Below are 9,540 nucleotides of genomic sequence, written 5' to 3'. Positions count from 1 at the left end.
CTCTTTGCTGAAAGAGAAATGACCTCTTGGGCTGCTTTTTGTTAGAAGAGGGGCTGCTTTTTGTTAGAAGAGAAGCTGCTTTTTGTTAGAAGGGAACTCTACTGAGGACCCTTGCCTTAACTATCTGACTAGTTGATTTCTCTTTCTCTCCTCTCACAATATCATTTATGAATATCTATGCAAAAATATGAAATAAAATATTATCATAAGGAACCTCACACCAAGTTAAGAATATAATACATCATGACAAAGTGGAATTTATTTTAGGAATAAATAACAAAGTTGGTTCTATGTTAGGCAAGGTTGGTTCAATGTTAGGAAATCCATAAATACATACACCAAATTAATAGTTATAATAATGGAAAATCATCTAGTGTTCTCCATGGATGCTGAAAAAGGTATTTGACAAGATTTCCAGTGAAAATCTGCAAGGAAATAAGAATTAATCAATAATTTCATTAATGGAGAAACACTAGTGGTATTTTCAATACAGTCAGGATCAAGGCAAGAAGGACCACTATCTTCACTACTGTTTAATATTTTACTGAATGTATTGGCCAATATAATTAGAAAAGAGAAATAAATTAGAGGCAAAATAATTAGAAAAAAAGAAGTAAAAGTCTATATTTGGAAAATATAATATACCTAGAAGCCTTTGGAATTTCCTCAAAAAGAAAATCAATGATAAAACTAACTCAAATAACTAAAGAATTCAGTAAATTAGAAAAATAGAAAACATATGATAATCAATACTTCATATATATGAACAATAACCAGTTAGATGATATAACAGTAGAAAACTCATTTATAATATCACTAAAGAAGATAAAACACCTAACAAAAATGGAATAAGAAATATGAAACATTCCCCTAAAAGACAAAAAAATAAGACTTAAACAAATGGAAGTACACAGCTCATTCTTGGATAGATTGACTCAATGTTTTAAAGATGTCAGTTCCCTTTACATGAATTCATAAATGTAACTCAATCCCAACAATACCAACAATCTTCAATGGAGCTATACAAGTTGATATTAAAGTTCATATGAGTGTGCAGGAATACTTATGAAAACATGGAAAAAGAACAGTGATAAGGGGACTAGCCCTTTCAGATATAAAAACAAAGTATAAAGCCTCTATTATTAAGACACTCCAAGTACTAGTACGTAAATGGACTGGACAGATAGACCAGTGGTGTAGAAAAGAAAACAGACTCAAATACACGTGGAGTTACAGTGTATTATAAAGGTGGCATCTCGAATTATTGGGCAAATGATAGACTTTTTTTTAAAATGATGCTGGGACAACTGGATAGTCAAAAGGATAAAATTAGATTTATATACCTGGTCATTTACAAGAATAAACTACAAAAAGAGCAGAGATGTAAAAACAGAAACATGCATTTATTAGAAGAAAATATGGGTGAATTTCTCTATAACCTAGATATAAGGAAGGCTTTTAAACTCTCTCTCAAAATATAGGTGCAATAAAAGAAAAGATGCATCAATTTAATTGTTTTTAAAAATATTTGCATGATGAAAACAACAAACAAAAGCCCATAAGCAAAGTTAAACAATGAATGACAAACTTGGAGAAAATATTTGCAACATATGTCATAGCTAAGGAGTTAATTGAAGGTTAAGTGATGAAAGAACCCAAGAGTAAAATGGATAAAAAATATGAACAGATATTTCACACACAAAAAATGTTCAAGCTCCCTCATAATTTAAAAAATTCAAGTCAAAACTATGCTGAGATACTATTTCTCACACATCAGGTTGGCAAAACATTTTAAATATAAAAACACATTGCTTGTAAAGCTGTGGACAAATAGGTACTGTAAAATATTCCTGGTGTGAATGAAAATGAGTACAACACTCGTGGAGGGGAATTTTGTAATATCCAACAAAACTACACAAAAGTTTACCCTTGAACTCAGCAGTACCACTTCTAGAAATTTTCTATAAAGTTATACCTCCAATAATTTGAAAATACATATATAAGATGTTATATATTGCAGCATTGTTTGTGATTATAAAATATTGCAAATAACTTATGTATCCACCCATTTCTAGGAGATTGATCAAATAAACTAGGGTACATTCACACAATAGAATAATGTGTAGCAGAGAGAGACAGACAGAAAGACAAAATATCTACAAAGAAATGAAAATATGGATGGCATCAGGATTCCCAAGGGTAACTTGCGTGTTAAACTTAATTAAGCCATATTCTGAAGGAAACTTATTTTGGACCTAATTTTATATCCAAGCTAATATTCTTGGTGTGAGAGCAAAACGAAAGACATGGACATGTAAGAAACACCCTTAAACTGTCTCAGAAAGTAATACTGAAGGATTTGCTCTATTAAATCCAAAGGAGCTAGTAACTACAAGCAAAGGAATGAGAGAAACTTAAGTGTAAAATGTAAATAAGTGTTGATGAACAATGTTAATATAAGCTCTGCTATTAACTGTGTGATCTCTGACAGGTAACATAACCATATGCATACCTCCTAGACATTCTGGTATGATTAGAGAAATTAATGCTTATAAATTGTTTAATACAAGTTGCGGAATAAAGTGAGTTGCTTTATAAATGTTAGTTGCTGCAGTAATTATTAACAGTATCCTTATTACTAGAACTGAAATTCCAGACAATTCTGACATGAGAGGAGGCAAGAATAATAAGGGAGAAAGAGAATCTTGTTCAGTTTCTTTTCCCTTTTAGGGGAGAAGTTAAAGATACCAATTAACAGAAATGTGTGTTTTAATTATTTAAGGAAAACCACTAAAAGAACAGAGTAAGGAAAATTCAATCAATCTTATAAGACATGAAATAAAAAAATAAATACTAAGAAACTGTAGTAAATTTGAAGGGTAGGATAAACCCTATAAATAATCAAAATAAATATAAATGAGCCATAGTCTATTAAAATTCAGAGTGGTTACAATAAATAAATTAGCTCTGTGTTATATTTGAATCTCTAAAATAAAATGAAACAAAAATATGTCAGGAAAATGTTAACAAAAACAAAAATGCATATTGTAATATTAACGTCAGACAAAATAGAATTTAAAGCAAAAAGCATATTGTGTGATAAGGGGTTATTTCATATTAATAAAAGTTATATTCCAAGTCCAGTGCAGCAGGAGGCACCCATAGTTTCACCTACTTGGGAGGCTGAGGTAGGATCACTTGAGCCCAGGAGTTTGAGACCAGCCTGGGCAACATATTGAGATCCCCATCTCTAGAAAGTAAAAATAAAAAATTGTTTTCCAATAAGAAGATGTGGTCATGGTTGCATAACTCTGTGAATATCCTAAAAACTATTGAAACATACACTTTAAATGAGTGAATTGTATGGTATGTGATTCTCTCTTAATAAAGCTATTTTGTAGGCAAACACAAAAACAGATAGAAATACAAAAAGAAATTGGCTAATACAAATACAAATTTAAAAAGCTGTTGTAGTGAAGTGTTTAATCATGTATGCACAGCAAATTATTCAGTAGTGCATTAGGAATGCCTGTGTATGTACCACCAGTGCCAGTGTGGGACCTGGCCTCTGCAGCTTTAATATAGCTCCCACTGGTGTAGCACAGAGGCCATGATTCTAGTCTTATATTCATATACTTTGGGCCATGGGAGAGTTACTCCGTCTCTCTAGGCCTCAATTTCTTCACTTGTGAAGTAAGAAGGAAGCAGACTGTATGATTACTAAGAACCCTTCTGCTCTTGCATGCTGTGAAGACCTGAAAGTTTCCTTTGATGTGCTATTCCCAGTGGGCTCTCTGATCTTGGCACAGGTCCTGGCATCTCCTCCTTGTTGAGAGTTAGAGCCCCATGCAGTCAGGAGCAGCACCTGGATGATAACTGTGCAAAGAGAGAAGATAGAGTGTGTGTTCATTTTACTCTGTGGAGACCATTGCCAATCTGGTCCTGCATTCATTAGAGTTTTTAAGGGATATATTTTGTGTTCTATTTAATGTATTTTCTTTGCATTTATATTCAAGAAATTAACTCTTAAGAATACTTTGTTATTTGCATCTTTCTGGTGGTCCTATGAATTCTTTCAAAAGGATATAAACAACTTTGACCAAAGGTAGATAAAGTAATGAGGTGACTTGCTACTCTGGATTTAATTCTGACCAACCAGACAGAAATAGGGTAGACAGATGGAAATGATGGAAACTATGGGAAAAAGTGAACTGGTAGGTTGGTATCATGGCACAAAAGAATGAATGGGTAATTTAGGGGCAGATCCAAGTTTGAATCTTGGCTCATCTAACTAATAGACATATGATCTTGGACCTGTTGAATAACCTCTTTGAGCCTCAGTTTTCTTATCTATAAAATGAAGACACTATGCCTTACCTTATAGAGTTGTTGTAAGAATTAGAGATAATAATGGTAGCTGTTATCATTTCCAACTACTGAATGCAAGAACCATTTTACAACAGCTAGTTACTGCTCAAACCGTGCCAAGCAACTTCCTTGTAAAACCTTGTCTTTGTGGATATCTATGATTGCCTCAAATTTCATTCTTTTTTTTGAGACAGGGTCTCTCTCTGTTGCCCAGACTGAAATGTAGTGGTGCGAACATGGCTCACTGCAGCCTCAAACTCCTGGGCTCAAGTGATCATCCTGCCCCAGCCTCCTGAGTAGCTGGGACCACAGGCACATGCCACCATGCTCAGCTAATTTTATTTATTTATTTATTTATTTATTTATTTATTCATTCATTCATTCATTCATTTTGTAGAGATGATGTCACACTGTGTTGCCCAGGTTGGTTTCAAACTCCTGGGCTGAAGTGATCCTCCCACTTCAGCCTCCCAGAGTGCTGAGATTATAGGCATGAGCCACCATGCCTAGCCCAAATGTCATACGTAAAGTGAAGTGAAATATACATCCCCTTAGCTTCCATCTAGTGTTCTGATTTTACTATTTGGATCATTTTCTGTCATTCTTATGACGGACTTTCCCTACTACATTATATCCCACCCTTTACACTCAAGTGTTCTCTTGGCTACTGCATTGCCTTGAAATTTTCCTTATAAGACAAGGTTTCCAGATTCCCCACCATCTGGTTTTCACTTGGTGACAGCCACTGTGATTTGCAGCTGGGAACAATGGTCTAAATGTGATCTGATTAACCCAGAAAACACTGAGGCTGTTTCCTCTCTAGATATTCCAAATAGAGCCTGGAGTGTCATTAGCTTGTTTAGCAGCCTAGTCATATCCTTGGTTCCTCTTGAATTTGCATTCAACTTAAACCTCCAGAATTTTTCAAATGGACTTTTTTTCAGAGTCTGGTCCTTGTTCCTCTTCATCCTACAGTTATATGTATATTTCTAAACTATACTTATTTAGTTATATCTATGTTCTTTTACATGAAGAATTCCAAAATGTATGAAACATGCTATGCGGATAATACCTAAATTTATTGAAAATGTGCTATAAGCAGGCACTTTTTACCCCACATTCAAATGAAGAAACAGAGGGGTTTCTCCCAGCCAGCACATGTAATTGCAACACTTCTGTCAGAGTTGAGGCCAGCTTCATTAGGTTGCAATCTCCCTACGCCCCGGTGTCTGTATCTGTACTGGTTGGGCTAGATCATTTCTTGCATTTTTCTCAGCCCTAAGACTCTGCATAACTCTACTGAGACTCCAATTAAAGTGTAGAAAAGAAATTAAACTTCTGCTTTTCTTTCTCAGGGATTCTACCTGCACTTCAGCACACTAGCAGAACCTCATATTTGCCCCTATTCAATTTCCTGAGATCAAATTTATTGGGTTGTGAGCACTGGCTGGCCTGACGAGTGCTTTTGGGGTCAGTAGTTCTGCATCTGCTGAAATACTGATGCCATCACATCCACTGTTCCCCCTACTTGGCAGCATTTGCAGTCTGATGCTCAGACCCTCTGGGCCTTCATGCAAGTCACTGGTCTCACACAGTAGCCCACACTGGCCTATAGGGTTCTCATATTGCCATAAGAAATGCTTCTAGGACATAAGAGAACTTTGCACACTGCTATTACTGTCTTGTCAACAAATATACCACAATGTTACCGTCTTGTCAATGCACACGACAAAGCAGTCTCTCGTTGCCCAAGGTACCACGACAAAGAAAATTAAGAAGCACAGACACCAAGGGTGAGTTTGGAGCAAGAGATTAATAAGCAAAAGAAGAAAGCTCTCAGCTGCGAAGAGCAGGCCCAAAAGAGCATTGCCATTTTTACAATTGAATGCAAAGGCTTTTATAAGAAACCAATAAGGGTTGGGCATCTCATTTGCATAAGTTGTGAATTTCTGGTAGCTCCACCCCATCCTCCTAATGCGCATGTGGGCCCTTAGTTTGAGTTACTCCATATTGCTTTTTTCCCTTTACTGCACATGTATTGGGGGATGGAATTTTCTGTTGTGGGCATGTCTGGGTAAGTCACCTGTGTAGCCTTTCTTATCTATGCACTGTGGGCATGTCTTAGGCAAGCCTCCCTGTACAAGTTGCCTTATCTGTGCCTGCAGCTTGATTTTTCAGGCTCTTCTTTTTTTTGAAAGAATTCAACAAAGGACCCACCCTAACTACCAGCCTGACCATTTTCTTCCTTTCTCCTCTCTCACTGCTCTCTCGAGAACTGTTCTATAAAGGGTCCCCAAATGTTCTTTCCTGGAATAATCACCTATAGTACAAACCACAGTGAACTGTGACCACAGTCTGTGGGTCAGAATGTGACTCTGAGCAAGTCACTTAATCTCCCTGGCTGGCTGTGGTCAGTGGGATCAGCTGTGAGTGGATGCTGTGAGCTCCCTGGCAGGGTGGGGTGCTACTGATGGGACTTTAAGCAGCTTGCTCACATCACACTTCACTATTTTGTCCCCTGCAGGCTTCATTCCACAGTGGCTCTGCAAGCCACGTTTCCTTTTTTGGTAAGCTCCTTCTCAGTAAGATTGGGAGCTTTACTTGTGGTAAAAGAAGAGGATGGGTCTTCTTTTCTTGGCTTTTTTCCTTTCACCCCCAAACCTAAGCAAGAACCTGGTCTTTTCTTTATCAACGTACATCCCGGTTTGCAAGAGAAAGAATTCTTTTCACCACAGGGGGTACTTTTTACCCTTCATGCCCCAGTCTCTGGAAAGCAAACACAGACCAAACTGCTGTCACATTTTGCTGGCAGAGAAACCCTGGCGCTATTTTGGGAGACCGTATTAGTCAGTGTTCTCTGGAGGGACAGAACTAATAGGATTTATATATTTATATAAATCCTATTAAATTATATATATAAACACACACATATATATGTATATAAAGGGAAGTTTATTAAGTATTAACTGACATGATCACAAGGTCCCACAATAGGCTGTCTGCAAGCTGAGGAGCAAAGAGAGCCAGTCTGAGTCCCAAAACTGAAGAATGTAGAGTCCAATGTTGAGAGCAGGAAGCATCCAGCACAGGAGAAAGATGTAGCCTGGGAGGCTAGACCAGTCTCCTCTTTTCACATTTTTCTGCCTGCTTTATATTCTAGCCTCACTGGCAGCTGATTAGATTGTGCCCACCCAGATTAAGGGTGAGTCTGCCTTTCCTAGCCCACTAACTCAAATGTTAATCTCCTTTGCCAACACCTTCACAGACACACCCAGGATCAATACTTTGTATCCTTCAATCCAAACAAGTTGACACTCATTATTAACCATCACAAGTCCACTGCTTGTCAACTTGAACCCATACACAATCTCCTGAGATCATACATAATCTTCAAATAAAGACAATAATAAGGTTATAATATGCCTAACATAATACAACTATCCTTTGTACAACCAGAAATGCACCAATCCCCAACCCAAATACTATTACATAAAGTTAACAATACTTAAATGCTGATGTGAAGTCAATAAATCTTATGTCACTTGGTAAAGGAAAAAGGAAACAAAATTCAGATATTTTCTTAGTACAAGTGTATACATGAACAAACATATTTTTAACAAAAGAAGAAAATACTCATGACAATTGCAGTTCTCGTTTCTGCAGCTAGTCACATGGTCATAGCTGGTATTGATGACTACCTTTTTCTACTACCCATTCTGTATTCCCTTTGGCTTCAGCAAGCACCTCAGCAGGTTGTAGTTTTTTTCCTAATGGAGTGACCCAAACCTTCATTCCTGAGGGGTTAGGGCCATTTGTAGTCCTGCCTGGATTGGACTGTTGTAGTTTCCCATTGACCTTAATCACAGGGCATGGTAATACTAAGAGATGCCCTAATGGATTTCCTGTTTTTCATGCATACTCTTTCTTACCTTCTTTGTGGAGTAGTAGACTGATTTCATCTTGATAGTCCAGGTCAATCACCCCAGCCAACACCGTAACTCCCTTCTTAGCCTGTTGACTTAAAGGTAGGAGGAGCCCAAAGTGGCCAGGTGGCAATCTTAACTTTCAGTTTAATGGAATTGTTGTTGTGTCTCCTGGTGGCAGTGTTCCTTCCTCCGGAACTAAGACCTCTAGGCCAGCAGAATGTAATGTCGCAGGAACAGGAAGCAAAAATTTTGCTAGTGGATCATGACAGGAAATGGTGAGTGGTGTCACCTCCACTCCCACTCCTTGATTCCTGGACCCATGAATCCTGGCTATGGGAAAAACTGTACCATATATTGGACACTGATTCAGAGCATACACAACCTTCTGGACAACTTTGACCCTGCCCTGCAAAGTGTTGTCACCTAGTTGGCATTGTAATTGTGACTTCAAAAGGCCATTCCACCATTCTATCAATCCAGATGCTTCATGATTATGGGGAACATGGTAAGACCAGTGAATTCCATGAGCATGAGGCCACTGTGACACTTCTTTGGCTGTAAAGTGAGTGTCTTGGTCAGAGGCAACGCTGTGTGGAATACCATGATGTTGGATAAGGCATTCTGTGAGTCCATGGATGATAGTCTTAGCAGAAGCATTGCATTCAAGATAGGCAAACCCATATCTGGAGTAAGTGTCTATTCCAGTGAGGACAAACCTCTGCCCTTTCCATGATGAAGAGGTCCAGTATAATCAATCAACCTGCCACCAGGTAGCTGGCTGATCACCCCGAGGAATGGTGCCACAATGAGGGCTCAGTGTGGGTCTCTGCTGCTGGCAAGTTGGGCACTCAGTGGTAGCCATAGCTAGTTCAGCCTTGATGAGTGGAAGTCCATGTTGCTGAGCCCATGCATAACCTCCATCCCTCCCACCATGGCCACTTTGTTCAAGGGCTCATTGGGCAATGACAGCGGTGGCGGGGGAAAGAGGCTGAGTGGTCGCCACAGAACGGGTCATCCTATCCACTTGATTATTAAACTCCTTTTCCGCTGAGGTCACCCATTGGTAAGCACTCACATGGCATACAAATATCTTCAGTTTTTTACCACTCAGAGAGGTCCATCCACATACCTGTTCCCAAAATTCCTGTGTCATCAGTTTTCCAATCATACTTCTTCCAAGTGCTTGACCATCCAGCCAAACCATTGGCTACAGCTCATGAATCAGTATATAATCACACATCTGGCA

This window comes from Pongo abelii, chromosome 17, assembly GCF_028885655.2.
Source record: "Pongo abelii isolate AG06213 chromosome 17, NHGRI_mPonAbe1-v2.0_pri, whole genome shotgun sequence".
NCBI classification, from domain to species: domain Eukaryota; kingdom Metazoa; phylum Chordata; class Mammalia; order Primates; family Hominidae; genus Pongo; species Pongo abelii.
Note: the sequence above shows the minus strand (reverse complement) of the source record.